Raw genomic sequence first — 10,031 nt, forward strand, 5'->3', positions numbered from 1 at the left:
TATATGTGAAATTGCTAAATTGGTTCCTCAATATGAAAAATGGCTTTAGGAGACCTAGTCCTATATTACAAATATGAAATGATAGTGAAATGTCCAAAATGCCCTTCTGACAAACAATTCATAAAAATTTAAGTTTCTGTGTCAAAATGACAGAATTTTCATATTTCTTTAGCAGATGACAAGTTCTAACAAGTAATTCATGACAAATTTAGTAAGGCAAATGACAAGTTTAATAAAGCAAATGACAACTTTTGATAAGCAATTTATAAGAATTTAAGATTTTGTGTTAAAACGGCAATTTGCAGAATTCATTGGCGAATGACAAGTTTAGCAAGGCAAATGACAACTTTTAATAAGCAATTTATAGGAATTTAAGTTTTTATGTTAAAATGACAGAATTTTCAGATTTCTTTAACAGATGACAAGTTTTGATAAGCAATTCATAACAAGTTCAGTAAGACAAATGACAAGTTTAGTAAGACAAATGACAATTTTTGACAAGCAATTCATAGGAATTTAAGATTCTATATTAAAATGACATTGTGAGTTTCATTATCAGTCATGGGTGTTATACTTTGGGAAGGAGTGAGAGGTGAAGTGGATGATGGAAGATGTTAGTTGGAGGAGGTTATAGTTAGTTTGAGGTGAGATATTTTTGTTTTTCTAATATGATTGTTCATCTATGACTTTTGTGTGTTTGGTTACGATGGAGAGGGGTTATGATGTGAGGAATGACGAAGTATTAGAGGGCAAATGGAAGGAGGTAATAGTGGTTAGTTTGAGTGTGAAGTTTCAAGGGCTGCAGTGAAGGAAGTGAATCATAATGTTATCATTTTGAATGCTGAAGCTATAAAATTCTAATGTCAACTTGGTAATCGAAGAGGCTATTAGTTTTAATTTTCATGTGTAAATGATTGAATTGATGGAATAAAATTATATTGAATGCAAATGTGATTTTCCTATCTTTTGCTGGTAGCTTCATAATATTTTTCAAACATGATTTTCTACCACTCTTTTGAATTCAATGACTAATTGCAAAAACTGGTTGTTGTTTTATCACAGAATCTTAAATTTCTATGAATAGCTTATCAGAACTTGTCATTCGTCTTACTAAACTTGTCATGAATTGCTTATCAGAACTTGTTATTAGCTAAAGAAATATAAAAATTCTGTCATTTTAACACATAAACTTAAATTCCTATGAATTGCTTATCAGAAGTTGTCATTCATTTTGCTAAACTTGTCATTCACTAAGGAATTGTGGAAATTCTGTCATTTTGACACAGAATCATAATTTTCTATAAATTGCTTATCAGAAGTTGTCATTTGCCTTACTAAACTTGTCATTCGTCTTATTGAACTTGTGATAAATTACTTATCAAAACTCGTCATCTGCTAAAGAAATTTGAAAATTTTGTCATTTTAATACAAAAACTTAAATACCTATGAATTTCTTATCATAAGTTGTCATTCACCTTACTAAACTTGTCATTCTCTAAGAAATTGTGGAAATTCTGTCATTTTGACAACAACCAGTTTTTGCAAGATTCAATGATAAGTGCACCTCAAACTAACAACAGCCTCGTCCAATTAACATCTTTCATCATCAACTTCACCTCTCATTTCCTCCCAATGTGTAAAACTATAGTATCAGAAGTATCATAAGCCCCTCAAGAAGCATGCTCATATCAACATCATTGGCAAATGCATTGCGATAATCATATCTACTCACAAATACATCCTTAACCATGAAATCCCACATGCAAACTATCATATCATACGAACAAGAAACCATCAAACTCCACATATAAGACGAGAACTTTATTCACCTTACCATATAGCCATGCCCATTTATCACTGTAATTGGAGCTCGTTTGTTCCTCGCATCTCACACCTTGATCGATTTAGCCACCAAAATACAATCATCATAATTGTTCCAATCACAAGCTTGGAGCACATGTGGTGTGTTAGATAATTATGATAGAACTAGAGGAAAGAGAAGGACGAACAGAGAGAGGAAAAAAAGAAGGAAAGGGAAGGATATCTGGAGAGAAAGAAAGCAAAAAAAGAAGGGTATTTTGGATATTTTATCATTATTTCATATTTGTAATATAAGACCGGGTCTCCTAAAGCTATTTTTCATATTAAGAAACCCATTTAGTAATTTCACATATTGGGAGGTCTTGATTTGCTATTTTCCCTTTATCTAATGACTACTTTTATTCTTGTTTATAATTAAGATATTAATAATGTGATAGCTAGGTAAGTAGGCAACACTGATATGATTTGTTTTAAGAATTCTAGGTTTGCTTATTTGCATCTCATTCATTCAGCCACAACGAATGTAACCGTAGTCTTGTTAGGCCCTTTTTCCGAGAAAGAACAAGTTGGAAAACTTCATCCACAACGAGTATATATTGAATGACTAATTGCGTGGTCTAATAGAGTTGATAAGTGGCTATGGACTAGTGGTTCAAGCGGTACCCATGTAGTTAAGGAAGGTTATAAAGTGGCTGAATTTGGGATTCAGAATAGGCAAGGATCCATTTACCCTGATTTTTTCCAGAGTCCACTAGTACAAAATGCTATTTTTGGCAATGGTTAAAAATACTTTTTGGCTACTACAGAAGGAGTGAAGCAGAAATAAGAGTAGCGGTAATTAGGTATTACAGTGTCAGTTGAGCAAGAACTGACGCCGTAATTCTAGATATTATGGCATCAGTTAGTTAGAAACTGACACCGTAATTGTATCAATTTTGGTGTCAGTTCCTACATAACTGATGCCGTAATTACCAATTATAATGTCAATTATGGTCATAACTGACACCGTAATTAGTGTTAATTTTTTTATTATGGTACCAGTTTTGACCACAACTGATGCCGTAATTGGAATATAACTTTTTTTAAATCCATTTACGTTGAATTAATCCTTCATTTGGGAACCTGCTTCCATATACAGCCCATGTACAACTATACAATTTACTATATATACATCTAGTATTACATACAACCAATATACAACAAAAAGAAATGGCTAAGCAATAGTATGCATCTAGTATGAGCAAGGTACAAAAGATAAACATATAAAGCTTGTCTTCTACTCTAATCTTGTTAATTGTAGAAAGTATTCTGACTAAATGTTGTGTATCTCTCTTATCTGTATCTCAGGATATGACTCCAAACTTTGAAAATGCTATAAATTCATAAAAGACCTTTAGGTAAGCAACATTCTAAGAAAATTTCAATGTCAAACAAAATTATGATATTTATAAAATATTATTACCTTGTCAAATGAAGTAGTGATGCCCTTGGTGATGATTTCATACATATACATCATCACATAATATCCACATTCAAAACTTTTTGGTTGCTTATGACACTTGAATGTACACAAATAAGAAAAATCAAATTAAAAAAGTCAATAATATAATTAATCTAATCATTGTTTAAATATTAAATACTTACCTTCAAAAAGACCCAATTGACATCACTTTGGCTATTCTTTCCCACCAACTTACAATGCATCTTTAAGTATCTATATTATCAAATACTTGTAAGAAAATGATATTCTAATAATATAAAATAAAATTACACACAATACTTACGTTTCAAAAACTCCCTTTGTGTCTTCACTCACTCCCCATTGCAAAGAACAAAACCTATATATAGTGCGCTCATGTGGACAGATAACAGCGAGCCTGCAATGATTACTACAATATGATATTATATTAATATCATGTCATTAAGAAAGTTTTTACTTAACTAGGAAATGAATTAGAATTAATACCTTTCAATAAATGGTGCAAACCAACACTTTTTTATCCCTCCTTGTATTGAACTCCCAATATATGATGTTCTCTCACTTACACTATTGTTTCCAGATGATTGAATAGAATGTGGGCACAAGAATCCATAATAATTATTGTTACCCAATTCTTTGCAAAGATTGTAGAGATACCTATGATAATTGCAAATAAGTTAATGACAAATAAAAAACCATAAATTTTAAATTAAAAAATTAAAAGAACATACTTGCATAAGAAAAAGTTGAATTATTGATATGTTTACCTAAGAAAACGCCTTTGTCCGTCTTCAAGGAGCTCCAATACATAAGTAGCAAAAGTGAAACCTTTTAATAGTTCTTCAACAAATCATAAAAAATCAAAATTAGTAAATAATGAAATATAAAAACTCTCATGATATAACAAATTTTTTTCAGTTTGAATAAAAAATAAAAACAAACTCTAATTCAAGGATATAAGTGTACATTTTCTACAATTAATCCTATGAATTTTTAATTAAAAAAACGGCAAAGTGAAATTTCATTCCTTGACAAGACAATAATGTAAAAAGAAATAACATGTTTGATTTGATAGAAAGTAATTCAAAAACTAATATAGTGCAAATGAATCAAACAAGGAATGCTTCTAGAGATTGAGTGCTGCAAAGATATAAAGAAATACTAATTGCAATATTTGTTCGTAGTTCATAATTAAAAATTAACGAGAATCTATGTACTTACAAGCTTTCCACTTGAAGGGCTAAGTTTCATAAAAGGTTAAAAGCACACTACTTCATCACAATAAAACACTCCATCTCCATCTGTTAAATCATATGATAAACCAGATACTAAGTTATTTTTCCTATACCTGCATAAAGCACACGCTGGACTGAATCTGAAATTGGCGGTATATTCATTAAATGGAGAAACGTTTATTCTAGCAAGAGATTTGAAAATGAGATTAAAAAAAATTATATTTTGGATAGGGAGATGCGTGTAATAATTAGCCTCAAACAGTAAGGTACAGGAAATAGGTGTGTCTAAAAGAAGTTTACTCAGAATGCTAGTATTTTAACAAGATTTCTGTAGCTAAAGAATAATATCTTCTTGACCCGGCATTGTATAAGCAATAGCAGATTTTATTTCCAGCAAAATTTTCTTCTTTTTCTCTCCATTGAACGTTAATTACTTAAAGTAAAATTGTTGGAAATAATTAACAAGTGGTTGGTCCCTTTGGTTGCATTGCTATGCAAACACGGCCCATTCACTATGTCCTCTGTTTAGTCATGATATAAGTAGCTTCATTCCTTGACAAAATACGCTTGGATACATTTTGTTACTAAGGACGTCTTTGAAATAATGTGTAAGAAAAAGCAATTCAGCAAGACAATGGTGAGTCACAACAAGAGGACAAGGCCTATGCCAAATGTATGTTTTTATATGAAGCCATGCCTATCTAATGGCAGAGGTGCTTCATGAATTCATGAATACCCAAACAATAGGAAATAGATAATCTACTTACATGAAGTATGCCCACTTGGAAAACTTTTGTGTCCTTCCTTTATGATCTTCTCATCCCCATGACAAACAACATCATTTGTGATGGCATCAAATACCTGCATATCAACGAGAAAGAGAGAGAGAGAATAGTTTAGAGAAGGAAGAAAGGATCTTGAAAAAGAATGAGAACACACCGCTTTACCATCAGGGAAACATCGCCAAAAGAAGCTCGGTCTTGGTCGACTAACTGCAACTTTAACTAATTTGTGATGACTCTAGTTATAAGTCCAGAGAAAAGAATACCTGACTTATCCAAGAGTTCATTCAAGTAGGATACCATGAGCCACGGGCATGGGAATAACAGTAACCAGTTACAAAGCCAAAGCAATGGAAAATACCTAATATTGAATGGTGCAAGTCATAAACATTCCTTTTACAAATGTAGAACATAAAAAAAACGGCAATAGGAAATAATATGGCAACAATCTATTTTAGAAAAGATGAAAAAAGTTAAGGTTGTTCGTTTACAATATCAACATAGCTATATAGTTAATTAAAAGCCAAATTTGTATTCTTAGTGCAACACATAAACGTACTTGAACGACCCTAAAGGGTATAGTTTCATCTTTGTATGGGTATTTCAAATCCGTCATCATGCGCTCTCTCACAAAGCGGTGAAAAGGTTCTAATGAATCCAAGAATAGGTCAATAACCACTAGAAGCAGAAGTACCAGCCAGTCAAGTTAATTGTAGGTGTTACTTGCTTTATAGGTTGTGGCGTGCCTGCGGTTGATTGATCCAGGAACTACTGGGTCTAAAAATGGAGACAAAAACTTGAACTCGGGGAAGAAATGCCAAGTCATGGAACAGTTTGTGGAGCTGCCTTTAGAGCATCAAATCTTTGACATGATACTTTAGGATCAGATGGCATCAGTTTGAAAGAGGTATGCGTTTGATTTTTGTTTTCTCTTCATCGGTAGGACATATGAAAAGATACAGGGGGTGATGGCATGTACAAAGATTGGGCAAAAGGTTAATGAGACTTTTTTTTTTTTTAAGCTAAGAAAACTAAAGCCTTCACCTTTCGAAGCATAAACATTATTGAATTAAAATAAAGATCAAATACAAAGAAAAAAAATTAAAGATCGCTGAGAACCTAATATATACATTTCCCCATCTTTCAACATGCACACACTACACTACAAATATTAACATTTAAAAGTTCCATTTTATGCATTTCCTCTCTTATTCCCTCTCTAAATTTTTCTCCCACCAGAATGCTAAAACATATACATTGACACACACACACACAAACATAAAAACAGGACAACGAAACAAGTTTTACATCCTTATGCAGAAAAGACACAATTTCAAATGCACTCTTCTATTGTTTTTGGTCTATCACACTGTCAGTTTTTTGTTACTATAATTTCATTTATATAAATGCTTAGAAAAAGAGATTAATAGAGTGTTTAGCCATACCCCCACGGTCAGACAGTTGAGGGTGACAAATTCTCCTTTCTAGGTGTCAGGTTCAATGCTCTCTCACACACACCATTCATATTCCTCACCAGCCATATCCAACGGTCAAAATATGACTATATTTCAATCTTACAAGTTAGAACGGTTTTAAAAGTGCTGGCATTTTAGAGCTATTTTGAAATGATTATAAGTATATTTGTGTCCAAAGCTCGTTTATGGTGCCAGCCACACTATTCACAATTGTTCATATAGGTAGTTTTGCACACTTAGCCTAAGGTTTATATTTGTCAACTTTGGAGACAAACAAACCATAACATTTTTTCCTCTCTAATTCAAAACATAATAGAGTTCACGCAGGTGAAAATTTGTTAACAAATATTCAATTAAAAATAATAAACTTATGATCCTATAATTTGGTTGGGTTTTGAAGTCGATCCCTGTACTTCAATCATTTTTAGAACATCCCGTAATGCTTCAGCCATTAGCCTCTTTTCAATAATACTCTTTCGGTCCTTAATATAAGACCCATTTAATTAATTTGATTAGATTAAGAAAGTTAGGTAAGTTGGTTAATTATAAGAAAAATGACATATTTTTCCTAAAACACCATAATCATCTTTCTTAATACCTCATCTCCCTCTTCTATTTGATTATGGTTGAGGAAGTATCCATAGGGGTAGTTTAGAGAAAATTGATAAATATGATAAATGGGTCTTATATTTAGGACCAAACACAACTCAACAATTGGGTCTTATATTAAGGACCGGAAGAGTAATAATTATTATAACTGCAATGTCTATCTCCGTACGTTTACAACACTTCTTTTTTGTACATATTGAAAGGATTTGGATTATTGATACTACTCACCCCCCATTCCACCTTTACCATTTGTGCTAGCTTTAAGTGGCTCGCTTCCTATTGGTAATACCTTTCATTAATAAAAGTCTTTCTTAGAAAATGACGAAAACCTATAAATCATTAGCTGGAAACAGTGATTTCTAGCCCCAAAAAAAAAAAAAAAGAAGAACAGTGATTTAGTATTGTCTTAAACTTAATCTTTGTTGAGATTCTTCTTAAATAACAGCATATTCAAATTATACGGTCCACTAAAAGTCAAACAAAAGCCACCTACTGTCTCTACAGTTACAGCAATATATTGTTTCCTCTGTTTTGTCTTAAAGCTCATATCTTTCTAGATTTCATTAAACTAGCCAGAGAATAGATAAATTACTAGATTTCATTATTTCAACAAAAATCTAGATTCAGTTTTTACCAGTCAGAGCAGAACAAGAAACCAAAAAAAGAAATAAATAAATCAGACAAGAGGAAACCCATGGCAATGGAACTTACCAAACCAGAGATCTTGGATGATTTTGGAGGAATAGCGAGACCCATGGTGTCACAGTGAAGATTAGAGACCAAATGAGTGAACGCACAAGACTCCCAAGCAGTTAGAACAAAGAACCATGGCGGCAATACGTGATACCCATAATGACGACACCAACGGCGGCTCCGATAAAGCTGCTGTAAAATGATGGAGAGGCAGTCGGGAGGGAGATCGAGTAGCTTGAATGAGTCTCTAAACAAGCAGAGGGGAACTGATTTTGCTAATTGAGAGTCTGAAGGTTGAAGAAAAACAATAAGGAGAGGGAGAGAAAGAAGCCGCGGGCGGGAATGAGGAGCGAGGGAACTTTTTTCTTTTTTTGAGAAAATGGCAATTAAGTTCCACTCAAACGAATTAAATACAAAAAAGTCTCTTAAAATCATGAAATTATTTTAAAGTCTGAAAAAAAATTTTGCATTAAATTTTATTTATTTACTTACCAAATTATCCTTTTTTTTTTAAGTTTGTATTGACAACTGAAAAAGCAGTGGTTAACAACTCAAGGTGCAAGGATTGACAACTATCGCGGCTGGTTTGACAACTTATGATGTGATATGCTGAGAAAATATCTTGTTAAATCAGCCGCGATAGTTGTCAATCATTGCACCTTGAGTTGTCAACCACTGCTCTTTCAGTTGTCAATACAAATTTAAAAAAAAAAAAAAGGTAATTTGGTAATTAAACAAATAAAATTTATTACAAAAAAGTCCTTTAAGACTTCAGATTAATTTCATGATTTCAAGAGTTTTTTTGTATTTAATTCTTTTAAGTGAAACCTAATTGCAATGCTCTTTTTTTTTTAAATTAAAACCATGCTATTTGGAGCTGAAATTATGGCATCAGGTTTCCTGAAACCTGACGCCATAATAAACCCGATAATGATTTGGCTTCAGGTTCAGAACGGCAAGGAATGTCTCCATTGCAAATTGTCTCCATTTCCTCTCCATTTAAATAAAACGGCGCCGTCTCGTATCCTTTCAACGGTCCAGCATATTTTATCCTTGCAATGACCCTGTTTTGCTGCAAAAAGATCTGACTTCTACTCTGAAGGTTGAAACCATCAAATAATCTGGTATCATTTCACTCTATGGTGAATATTTTGTGTACGCAAAATTTCAGTTCTTTGTCCTGCGATATAAAAAGAACACAACTTTCAGCAAACCCCAACCCAAAAAAAAAAAAATCGCTGGGATAATATATTGAAAACCCCCCTGATATCATGTGAAGAGAGTATTTGAATGGAAGTCACCTTGAATAATTAACTATCTTTAGTGTCAGGTTTTAAAATGCAAAAATTAAACTAGAATCTAGTTACCCAAGAACTAGCATCCAGCAGAACTTTAATAGAAACTCATCAAACAGCCTTAAGTAGGAGAAGGAGAAGGAACTCAGACGGAAATATATGTACAGACGCACACACCCGAACCTAGGGAAGTGATTTTATTATATGAGGATTGAGCAGAGAAGGCATGTGACAGCGGAAGGGTGAAAGCAAGGGAAGGTGAGAAGGAGGAATTTGAAATGGTTTTGGGAATAAAACCCAAGGGGGTTCACGGGCTAAGCGTAAGTGAGTATCCTGTCTCATGAATGGAATCTTGCCTCCCCAAATGATGATGGGATGTAGGCGATGGTGATAAATTGTTTTCTTTTTAATATACTATTATAACATTCCGCAGCAAAATGGCGTCACTGTATATATAAAAGATTTTGGATTGCTGAATATTTGCAAGACGGTGTTGTTTTGTTTAAATGGAGAGGAAGTGGAGACACCGTGCAATGGAAACATTCCGCTCCGGGTTCAAAACGGAAGCCATATTTAGGCTTTTTTTTTTTATAATTAATTTCAATGAGGTTTGAATATTCTTATTAAAAAAGGGGTTTGGT

The sequence above is a fragment of the Neltuma alba genome, unplaced genomic scaffold (genome assembly GCF_004799145.2).
Source record: "Neltuma alba isolate B1F8T4 unplaced genomic scaffold, ASM479914v2 tig00002583_pilon, whole genome shotgun sequence".
In the NCBI taxonomy this organism is placed as follows: Eukaryota; Viridiplantae; Streptophyta; class Magnoliopsida; order Fabales; family Fabaceae; genus Neltuma; species Neltuma alba.